Source organism: Cherax quadricarinatus, chromosome 42 (assembly GCF_038502225.1).
Source record: "Cherax quadricarinatus isolate ZL_2023a chromosome 42, ASM3850222v1, whole genome shotgun sequence".
NCBI classification, from domain to species: Eukaryota; Metazoa; Arthropoda; class Malacostraca; order Decapoda; family Parastacidae; genus Cherax; species Cherax quadricarinatus.
The window spans coordinates 10,633,507-10,644,035 of NC_091333.1; the positions used below are offsets into that span (position 1 = coordinate 10,633,507).

Sequence of the window (10,529 nt, forward strand, 5' to 3'; positions counted from 1 at the left end):
TGGCACTTGAGATATGCTCAAGACACATTCATTTAAGAAAAAAGGAAAAAAGATGTAAACTAGAAAGATAGAGACGCTCCCTCTACAGGCGAAGGTAAAGAATCACTGAGCTACTGAATGGGGCCAGTATAACTGAACATGAAAGTAGGCACTGGTCAGAGAAATAACAAATATCAAACTTAAGCTTAAGGAATCACACAGGAGACAAAAAAACACAGGAAGAACTGAAAGCCATAAGTGAAAATGAAAAAAAAAAACTCTTCTTATGCCAAGTCTAGGGCAAAAACCACATTCGGTAATGGGCCCCTGCTTAAACAAGATGGAACTTACGCCGATGACGACTAAAAAATTAGTGAGAACTGAAGTCCCAGTATGACTCAGCGTTTAGCGAGCCTTTAATCAGACTAAGGATCGACAATCTAAATGAATTCTTTATGACCGAGACTCAAAATCTGGTTATCTCTAGAATTTCTGATATTATCCTAACACCACAGGGCTGATAAAAAAAAAAACAAGAAATGACATGCCGATGCACTCTGTCCCAGACCCACCTCCTGGAACTCCGTCTTCATCAAGAACTTCAAGAAACCCCTTTCACGTGCCTTAAATATTCTAAGCACTAACTTCCCTCATCATAAAATTCTTTGAAAGGGCTCTAAGGAACAAGATCGCCACCCACTTAAATACTCATCAGTTGTGCAACCCAGCAGGTCTCTCCTGCCTCTCACAACCACTGGACCACTATGACATGGTCTTGAATGCTCTGGAGGACAAGCAAAATGCAGATATAGTATACATAGACTTTGCAAAAGCCTTCGATAAGTGTGGCCATGGTGTAATAGCACAAAATGCGTGATAAAGGAATGACTGGAAAATAGGTAAATGGATCTCTAACTTCCTAACAAATAGAACACAAAGAGTAATAATAGAGTAAATTCAGAGGTGGCTGCAGTGGAAAGCTCCGTTCCACAAGGCACTGTACTCGCTCCCATCCTGTTCCTCATCCTCATTTCTGACACTGAGGCGTAAGCTACAGCTCCGTGTCCTCCTTTGCTGATGGTACCCGACTTTGCATAATACTGTCATCCATCGAAGACACTGCCAGTTTCCAAGTGACATCAACGAAATCTTTAAATAGGCCGCAGAAAACAATTAGAAGTTCAATGAAGATAAATTTCAATTACTCCGCTATGGAAAACTCGTGGAAATAAAAATTGTATCAGAGTATAAAACAAATTCTAACCACACAATAAAGCATAAAACTAATGTGAAGAACTTGGGAGTGATATCAGAGAATCTCACTTTCAAAGATCACAACAATGTATCTACCACATCTAGGAAAATGATGGGATGGATAATGAGAACCTTCAAAACTAGAGATGCCAAGTCCACAATGATTATCTTCAAACCGCTTGTTCTCTCTAGGCTGGAATATTGCTGTACACTAACGGTGCCCTTCAAGGCTGGCGACATTGCTGACCTGGAGAGTGTACAAAGAACTTTCACGGAACGTATGAGTTAAATAAAGTGCCTAAATTACTGGGAACGGTTGAAGTCCTTTGATATGTACTCCCTGGGACGCAGGCAAGAAAGCTACATGATAATATACACTTAGAAAATCCTAGAGGGATTAGTCCCAAATCTGCACACGAATATCACTCCCTACGAAAGCAAAAGACTCGGCAGGAGATGCAACATTTCCTCAGTGAAAAATAGGGGCGCCACAAGTACGCTAGGATACAACACAGGAAATGTTAGGGGCCCAAGACTGTTCAGCTGCCTCCCAGCATACATAAGAAGGATTACCAATAGATCCCTGGCTGTCTTCTAGAAGGAGCTGGACAGGCACCTAAAGTCAGTACCTGACGAGCCGGGTTACGGTTCGTACGTCGCTTTACGTACGGGCAGCAGTAACAGCCTGGTTGATCAGGCCCTGATCCACCGCGAGGCCTGATCACGGACTGGACCGTGGAGGCGCTGACCCACGGAATCCCCTCCAGGTATACCACTGCTCCACCTAATCTATCTACAGTATATAAGCCCCATCTCCGCAAATCCAGACTGGTGGACTGAATACATCGACTCAAAGCTGAGGGACTGATTACCCAACACTCCTTCTTGTCTTTCACTGTTTATCTGCACTGGATTCAAGAACCAACTGACTGGCGAAACGTTCCCAGAATAAAGATACTCAAATGTTGCACAGAAGTCTTGTTAAAAATTTCGAGGAAGGTTTATCACACACACGGTTACCAGGAGCTGTGAATCGACCTCTGCAACTACAATTAGGTGAGTACACACACACACACATTCATGCTTGGTTTTAAGGTAAAGCAGAACACCACACTGAGAATAGGACTCGAGATTGAACAACTAGCCATCTAACATATAATTCCCCAGTCCAGAATGGCAAGACTACCTTCCCCCTGAAATTATTTTACGATGTTACTTGTACAGCAAGTTAGCTTGCTACCTTACATATAGTCTCTGGCAGTGCCCTTCGTCTTGTGAGTGAGTATATGGCAATAACAACAGTACTAGTCAGTGTCACTCACTCTGAGTATAAGATAAGATAAGATTTCGTTCGGATTTTTAACCCCGGAGGGTTAGCCACCCAGGATAACCCAAGAAAGTCAGTGCGTCATCGAGGACTGTCTAACTTATTTCCATTGGGGTCCTTAATCTTGTCCCCCAGGATGCGACCCACACCAGTCGACTAACACCCAGGTACCTATTTGCTGCTAGGTGAACAGGACAACAGGTGTAAGGAAACGTGTCGAAATGTTTCCACCCGCCGGGAATCGAACCCGGGCCCTCCGTGTGTGAAGCGGGAGCTTTAGCCACCAGGCCACCGGGCCACCTTAAAGACAGTTCTGGTCAGTGTCATTCATACTGTAAGTGAACATACACACTATGGTGTGTATGTTCATTAAGATGCAAATCTTTCAGTTTATATACAGTTCGCTGTACAATTTTACGAAGAAGGATTAGATATATCAGTGTACATAAAGAAGTATATACACCTCATAGCATATATACTGTACACACCACTATGTATAAACACTGAGACACAATTCTCAGCGTATATTCATTAAGAGATGATAAATTAGACACATGTGCAACATAACGTTACGCCACACAGTGGCTTCATCAGTCCATACAAAGGAGAATCCTGTTCTTCACCATTCTCCTTTGTATGGACTGATGAAGCCACTGTGTAGCGAAACGTTTCCTCATTAAACATACCCAAGTGCTGCACATGTGTCTAATTTATCAACTTGTCGGTTCTCTGAACCATTCATCTATAAAACATTAAGAGATAATCAATTATCAGTGTATATTGAGAGATACTGTTGCATACCTCTCATTGTATTTACACAGAAAAATACACATCTCATTTCATATACACTAAGAAATATACATGCTTCTCAGTGTATTATTACAAGTCAGTTTGGGAACAAGTAAACGAAGTCTTTGAGGAGACCAATTTTAATAAAAAATTATTTTAAATTACAAAGTATACTGTATAATACATATGTCTTGCTTCATTGTACTGCATTGTGATGGAGTTATGTGAAGTGGATAATGGAAATAAATATCAGTGTCGCGCCATTTAAAGTAATATCACAGTTATTTAGCTGCAGAGATCAGATCTTCAGCTACACCTTCAGGAGGCGTGTTTAGGAATCGGGTTATCTGTTGCAGCGCCTCTAGTTCTCGTAGAAGTATACGGTGAACTGGCGCTCTCTCGCTTGAGGACCTTTATCTACAGCTACAGGAAGCGTGTTCAGTAACCAACACCTCCCTGTAGTGCCTCTCCCCTCCATCGATGTAGAAGACGATGACTGGGCGTTCCCTGACGTTCTCGAGGTCCGGTAAACAGCGGCCCTTTTGCTTGCCGAGTCTGTCGCTGCCACAGAAACTGCACTCCTCCAGGCACCTGTTAACAGCCACTACCTCCGGGAAGAACCTGTAGTCGATGAGGTCGTCGTGAACTTCCAGCTGGTCGGCCAGTAATACTGTCTGGAGCACAGGGTGACACCCCAAGGATTTGAGGTCAAGTTGCTGTTTGACCAAGATTTCATCGTATTGTTCCATTTCAATGGTAGCAGCTGGGGCGCCTGCTACAGTGTGGAAACACACAGTCGCCACCACACACGCTGTCACTAGCACTGTTACTGAGACCATGGCTGTCACTGTAGATTACACCAGCAATTAGACGATCCAGGGATGTTTAGATATGTCTTCTTCCACTCACTAGTTGTTGAATTGTCTCGTACACAAATTCCAAATCTCAAAGACGTGGACAGTTGCTCTGCTTACAGTAGATGAGAGTTGATAGATGGAAAGTAACGGGCTATATGTTGATATATCAGGGAGTCTGTGCTTTGAGTGGGCCTGCTCCTGAGTGTGGCCTCAAGGTGGCGCGTGGTGCTTTTATAGTCGAAGCTCTCTGACATCACCTGCAGAACCAGTCTTGAGCTCCAACCTTTCCGGGGATGTACCGACGATACTAGTTTTTATTGGCGCGTGCCCCGAAAAAAAATATTCACGTTTAAATATTTATAAATACGTATACTGGAGGTCACACTCACTGAACTGTAAAGTTAATTATGTTTAAGTGTTTGTATAGTGTCATCTGATTTTTTTTCTTGTTGTTAACAGAAAACTAGTTTGACCTGTGCGTCATGTGCTGATGGTCGAGTAATAGCATAGTCTCATGTCAGTCCCTTTCTAGTAGAGGTGTGTGATTTGATGATTGGAAAGGGCTCTTGATTTAAGGAATTGAAACTGTTTTTCCCCTTCCTCTGGTTAATTTTGATTACCTCCCCTTCCTGAGGTGTTGTATGACCCCCTTCACCTCGCAGCACTTCTCTGTGGATGTAATAATAATATTAATAATGACATATAGTTCACTGATCCTGCAAAGTTGATAATGACCAACTAGTTAATGTTGGTAGTATAATGACCACTAGTTAATGTTGGTGGTATAATGCCCACTAGTTAATGGTGGTATAATGACCAACTAGTTAATGTTGGTAGTATAATGACCACTAGTTAGTGTTGGTGGTATAATGCCCACTAGTCAATGGTGGTATAATGACCAACTAGTTAATGTTGGTAGTATAATGACCACTAGTTAATGTTGGTGGTATAATGCCCACTAGTTAATGTTGGTGGTATAATGACCACTAGTTAATGTTGGTAGCATAATGCCCACTAGTTAATGTTGGTGGTATAATGACCACTAGTTAATGTTGGTAGTATAATGCCCACTAGTTAATGTTGGTAGTATAATGACCACTAGTTAATGTTGGTAGCATAATGCCCACTAGTTAATGTTGGTGGTATAATGACTACTAGTTAATGTTGGTAGCATAATGCCCACTAGTTAATGCTGGTAGTATAATGACCACAAGTTAATGTCGGTAGTATAATGCCCACAAGTTAATAATGGTAGTATGATGACCACAAGTTAATGTTGGTAGTATAATGCCCACTAGTTAATGTTGGTGGTATAATGCCCACTAGTTAATGTTGGTGGTATAATGACCACTAGTTAATGTCGGTAGTATAATGCCCACAAGTTAATAATGGTAGTATAATGACCACTAGTCAACGGAAAATGCAAAAATCTACTTAGAGACATATTTAAAAAAAAATAAAGATGGTCGAGTAGATAAAGTCTACCTCTGTTTGAGGTATAATATAGAGCTCTTCTCGTCTCCTTCATCATATATTTTCACCTTACACAATCTTTTCATATTTCATTTCACACTCACAGACACTGGTACACAAAGAGAAAATACAGAAATTGCTTTATACATTCTACGATCTGTAGTTTTCGCCAGAACACCAGTTGTGAATTCTACGTCCAAGACCACCATATAGTACTGCTATCATTACTGCTGCCACATAATGCGTCCAGATTCCTCTGAATTGCTGTTAGGTCTTTTCTACACGGCCTTGTAGACTAAGACACTTAATGGGTTACTCTCAGATAGGATAAGCGTTAATAGGTTAACGTATGTTAAAATGTATATGTATAATTTCCACTCGTAAACATTTGCAGTTTGGTATTGTCAAGCGTCCTAGTCTGGTTATTTTATGGGAGACCCTGACAACCTGCATCAGAAGCAGTGTTTTTCTACATGCAAGAGAGGCAGTGTTTCTTTCATGCACGAGAGGTCGTGTTTCCTACGTGCACAAGCGGCAGTATTTCCTCCTTGCACGAAGACAGACACACAAATTGAAGATCAAACTTTAATTGGGGCGATTAAACCTTGTTCTGCACATTGTGTCCACGCCGTCCATAAAACACCATCCCACCACAGAACGCCACCCACCACAGAGCACCACCCACCACAGAACACCACCCACCACAGAGCACCACCCACCACAGAACATCACCCACCACAGAACACCACCCACCACAGAACACCACCCACCACAGAACATTATTCACCACAGAACACCACCCACCACAGAACACCACCCTCCACAGAACACCGCCCACCACAGAACACCACCCACCACAGAACACCCCCACCACAGAACACCACCCACCACAGAACACCACCCACCACAGAACACCACCCACCACAGAACACCACCCACCACAGAACACCACCCACCACAGAACACCGCCCACTACAGAACACCACCCACCACAGAACACCACCCACCACAGAACATTACCCACCACAGAACACCACCCACCACAGAACACCACCCACCACAGAACACCACCCACCACAGAACATTACCCACCACAGAATTCTACCTTCGCCACAAAATCTTACCCCCACTCTACGTTCACTCACAACCCACCTTCAGATTCACAACCCACCTACAGCCTCACGACCCACCCAACCTCACGAACCACCTACAGCCTCACGACCCACCCAACCTCACGAACCACCTACAGCCTCACAACCCACCCAACCTCACGAACCACCTACAGCCTCACAACCCACCCAACCTCACGAACCATCTACATTCTACAGCCTCACAACCCACCCAACCTCACGAACCATCTACATTCTACAGCCTCACAACCCACCCAACCTCACGAACCATCTACATTCTACAGCCTCACAACCCACCCAACCTCACGAACCACCTACAGCCTCACAACCCATCTGTGTATGTAACTTGAGCGAGAGCGAGCGAGAGAGAGAGAGAGAGAGAGAGAGAGAGAGAGAGAGAGAGAGAGAGAGAGAGAGAGAGAGAGAGAGAGAGAGAGAGAGAGAGAGAGAGAGAGAGAGAGAGAGAGAGAGAGAAATTCAATAAAAAATGGCTAATAATCCTGTTAAACCGGACTGACATGGTAAAGATCACCAGGTATTTGACGCAGTGTGTGTGTGTGAGAGGTAGAGTGACGCAGAGAGTGTGTGAGAACAGTGTGACGCAGCGAGTGAGAGGGACACAGTGTGACGCAGAGAGTGAAAGGGGCACAATGTGACGCAGTGAGTGTGTAACACATGACACTATGAAGGGGAAGGGTCTGAGGTTAAACTGTTTGCACAGTGACGCAGTGACTGACGTTGAAACAGCAATACTCTGACCGCCACAATGTCTTCAGTCAAAAGACTGTTGTTGCGAACTTCAGACTGCAAACAACAGTCTATAGTGACAGTAACAATACCACAACGATAACCACTCTGAAATACCCAATCACCACCCACTAATTCGCAATAAGACGATTGTAAACGAACCACGGAACGGGAGGGGTTTAAACTCATGGCAATGCATTATACACTGTCGGCGCGAGCATACAGGGCACTGAAGTGTTAGACACATGTTAAATGACTGGGTATCTATATTTTGTAGACGTTTCGCCCACCAGTGGCTTTATCAGTACAATACTGGGGCAAAAAGAGAGGACTGAAGAGGGTGAAGATGTGGTAAACAGGCCTTCAGTCTAACAGCAGATGTTCAGAACCGTAGCTCGATTCTAGTTCACTCGGCTTACACACTGAGGTCCGTGGTTCGATCCCCGGTACAGGTGGAAACATTAGGACGTGTTTCCTTAAGACACCTGCTGTCCATGTTCACCTAAACAGTAGATAGGTACCTGTGTGTTAGTCGACTGGTGTGGGTCGTATCCAGGGACAAAACTGACCTAATTTGCCAGAAATACTCTGGATAATAAGCGGCTTTCTATATAGTAGTATGTCATTGATGTCAGCTATGCCTGTATACCTTGTACATGTACTTGTAGAAATAAAGATTATTATTATTATTATTATTATTATTATAGTTATAGCACATACGTCTACTACAATTTGTCGTATATTACTGACGTTACGAGACAGACACTGATAGACGCAGTACCTCACGCAGCAACAATATTCTCAAGTCGTATAAAGAAATGCATTTATATTTTTTATGGGTCTCAAGGTTGATCAGGAGAAAAACTTGGTTGGTAACGACTTAAACCACCAGCACTAAGCACTGCATATATTTTTATAGATGTCATAACTGTATTGCTTCTCTTGTGGTAAACTTCTCTAATGGTGTGATTTTACAAACCTCAGCAAGTGAATCAGGCATCAGTCTTGAATAAAACATTATAAAAGAGAAACTAATATATATATATATATATATATATATATATATATATATATATATATATATATATATATATTATCCAGTATCTGCTTAAAACGTCTGACTATAGTCTAGTTATCTTTAGTTTCAACTAGGGAGCTGAAGTAGAGAGATCATAGCTGAAGCTTCTCACTCTACTCATCACTCCAACACTGCCGGCAAAAATACAAACGTGACATGAAATTTAACTTGTTATAAATGTAAGACTGTATTCATCCAGAAAGATGAAAGCATAGATAACTCACTTACTGCTTCAAGTAAAACTTTGACGAGAAAAAAAATGTTACTGCTACTTGTACTGGCATTTCTACTGTTCCCTGGGTGATCCGTGGTCAATTCTAGTCCTGGGTAGTTAAGGAACTCTCGTCAATGAGCAGTATATAGGCAGCTCTTGCTTTGTATCCATCTGGATCATCCCCTTCTTATAAAGTCCTTGTCTAACTCTTTCTTGAAGGAAGGAATTTGAGCTGTTAGGCTCAACTGGCAGTCTCTTCCAGTGGGTTGCAGCTCTGAAAGTAAACTTTAACTCACGATTGTGTTCAACCTCTTGACTTAGGTTCATGTTATTGCTGTAGGTTATTGAATAGCTATGAATTTTAAATAATCTGTCTCATTCGTAAGAGAGAGAGAGAGAGAGAGAGAGAGAGAGAGAGAGAGAGAGAGAGAGAGGGAAGGAGGGAGGGAGGGAGAGGGAGATAATCATCAACAATTCACGATACTTCAGTAAATAACGCAGGAAATCGTATGATCAATGCACACTGTAAATTTTGAGTAATGAATCACCAAATAATAAACCCTTAGCTCTTATAAATGTTAACTTCTAATTGTGTCAGAAGTAGCTTCAGAATATACTATTGTCTGTGTATATTTGTAAGAACTCCCATATGCAGAACAATATGTGTTAAGGGACCATCTTATAAATGTGTAACAGCTCTCTTATGTTTGAGAACCATAACGAGAAAAACATAAGTGTCTTTTGCCTGTATTGTGTATGCTAGGACATGTATCATATATGTTAAGACACGTATTATACATGTAATTACATATGTGATGAACCAAAGTGCTACTGTACAATCATTGCTCTCATTCTCGTTTTCCTGGTCATTAATAAATCATTTTGGACATAGTAAATAACATACTTCTACAAATTACTTTTAATAAATATTGTTTTTATATTATAATATATACAATATAAATAAAAAATTATGTTAAATAATTTTATTCAGTCATGGATTGCTATGAAGGGGATGAATCTTCATTACAACGTTGTGCCTTAAATAATAATATCACAGATGGGTATTTTGGCCTCAGAGACGAGCGAAGGTCTTCAGTTGCAGATGTGTTTTAACTGACCAACATCATCTTGCAGTTTCTCTCGTTCCACTCCCTGAAGAAGGCTATGACCAGGTTCTCATTCTCGTGTGGGTCTTCATCGTAACTCGAAGGTGGTGTGTTCAGCCACTCGGTACCTCAGCAGTAGGTCCCTCTGATGCCCTCGGAGTAGAAGATAAACTAGAGCTCCTCGTGAATTTCTTCATCGAAACTCGTTGGTGGTGTGTTCAAGGACCCAGTACCTTACTCTATGTCTTCCCATTGCCCTCGCAAAAAAAAAAAAAAAAAGAGGACGACGAACTAGCATTCCATTGCGTGGAGATTTTCAGCTTCATTATTATTTGCTTTACGAGGAAGTGCTAAAGCAGTAGGAGTTATACAGCATTTGATGGCTAGGAGATAATCGGGTTTGATTCAAGGAAGGGGAGGGCAGCTCCAGTTTCATGGATCAAGAGCCCATCGCCATCAAGGCGTCTCCATTGATGGGATTTTCAGCTACAACTGCAGGTGACATGATCATGACCAAGAGTCTCCCTATAGGTCTACTTGCAGCTCTTGAAGTACAAGACGATGAACTGACGGTC

The 10,529-nt window shown here is 42.1% G+C and overlaps 1 long non-coding RNA gene across 1 annotated transcript in view; it reads right to left on the reverse strand.

Moving 5' to 3' along the window:
* Positions 1–3,473: 3,473 nt before the first annotated feature.
* Positions 3,474–10,529, reverse strand: part of LOC138853872 (uncharacterized) — an 8,245-nt gene continuing 1,189 nt past the window's right edge. The window contains exons 1-2 of the long non-coding RNA XR_011393073.1: positions 8,863–10,529; positions 3,474–4,875 (exon numbers count right to left, since the gene is read on the reverse strand). The exon at positions 8,863–10,529 is cut by the window's right edge and continues 1,189 nt beyond it. This is a non-coding gene — a long non-coding RNA (uncharacterized lncRNA). The remainder of the gene's footprint in view (positions 4,876–8,862) is intronic.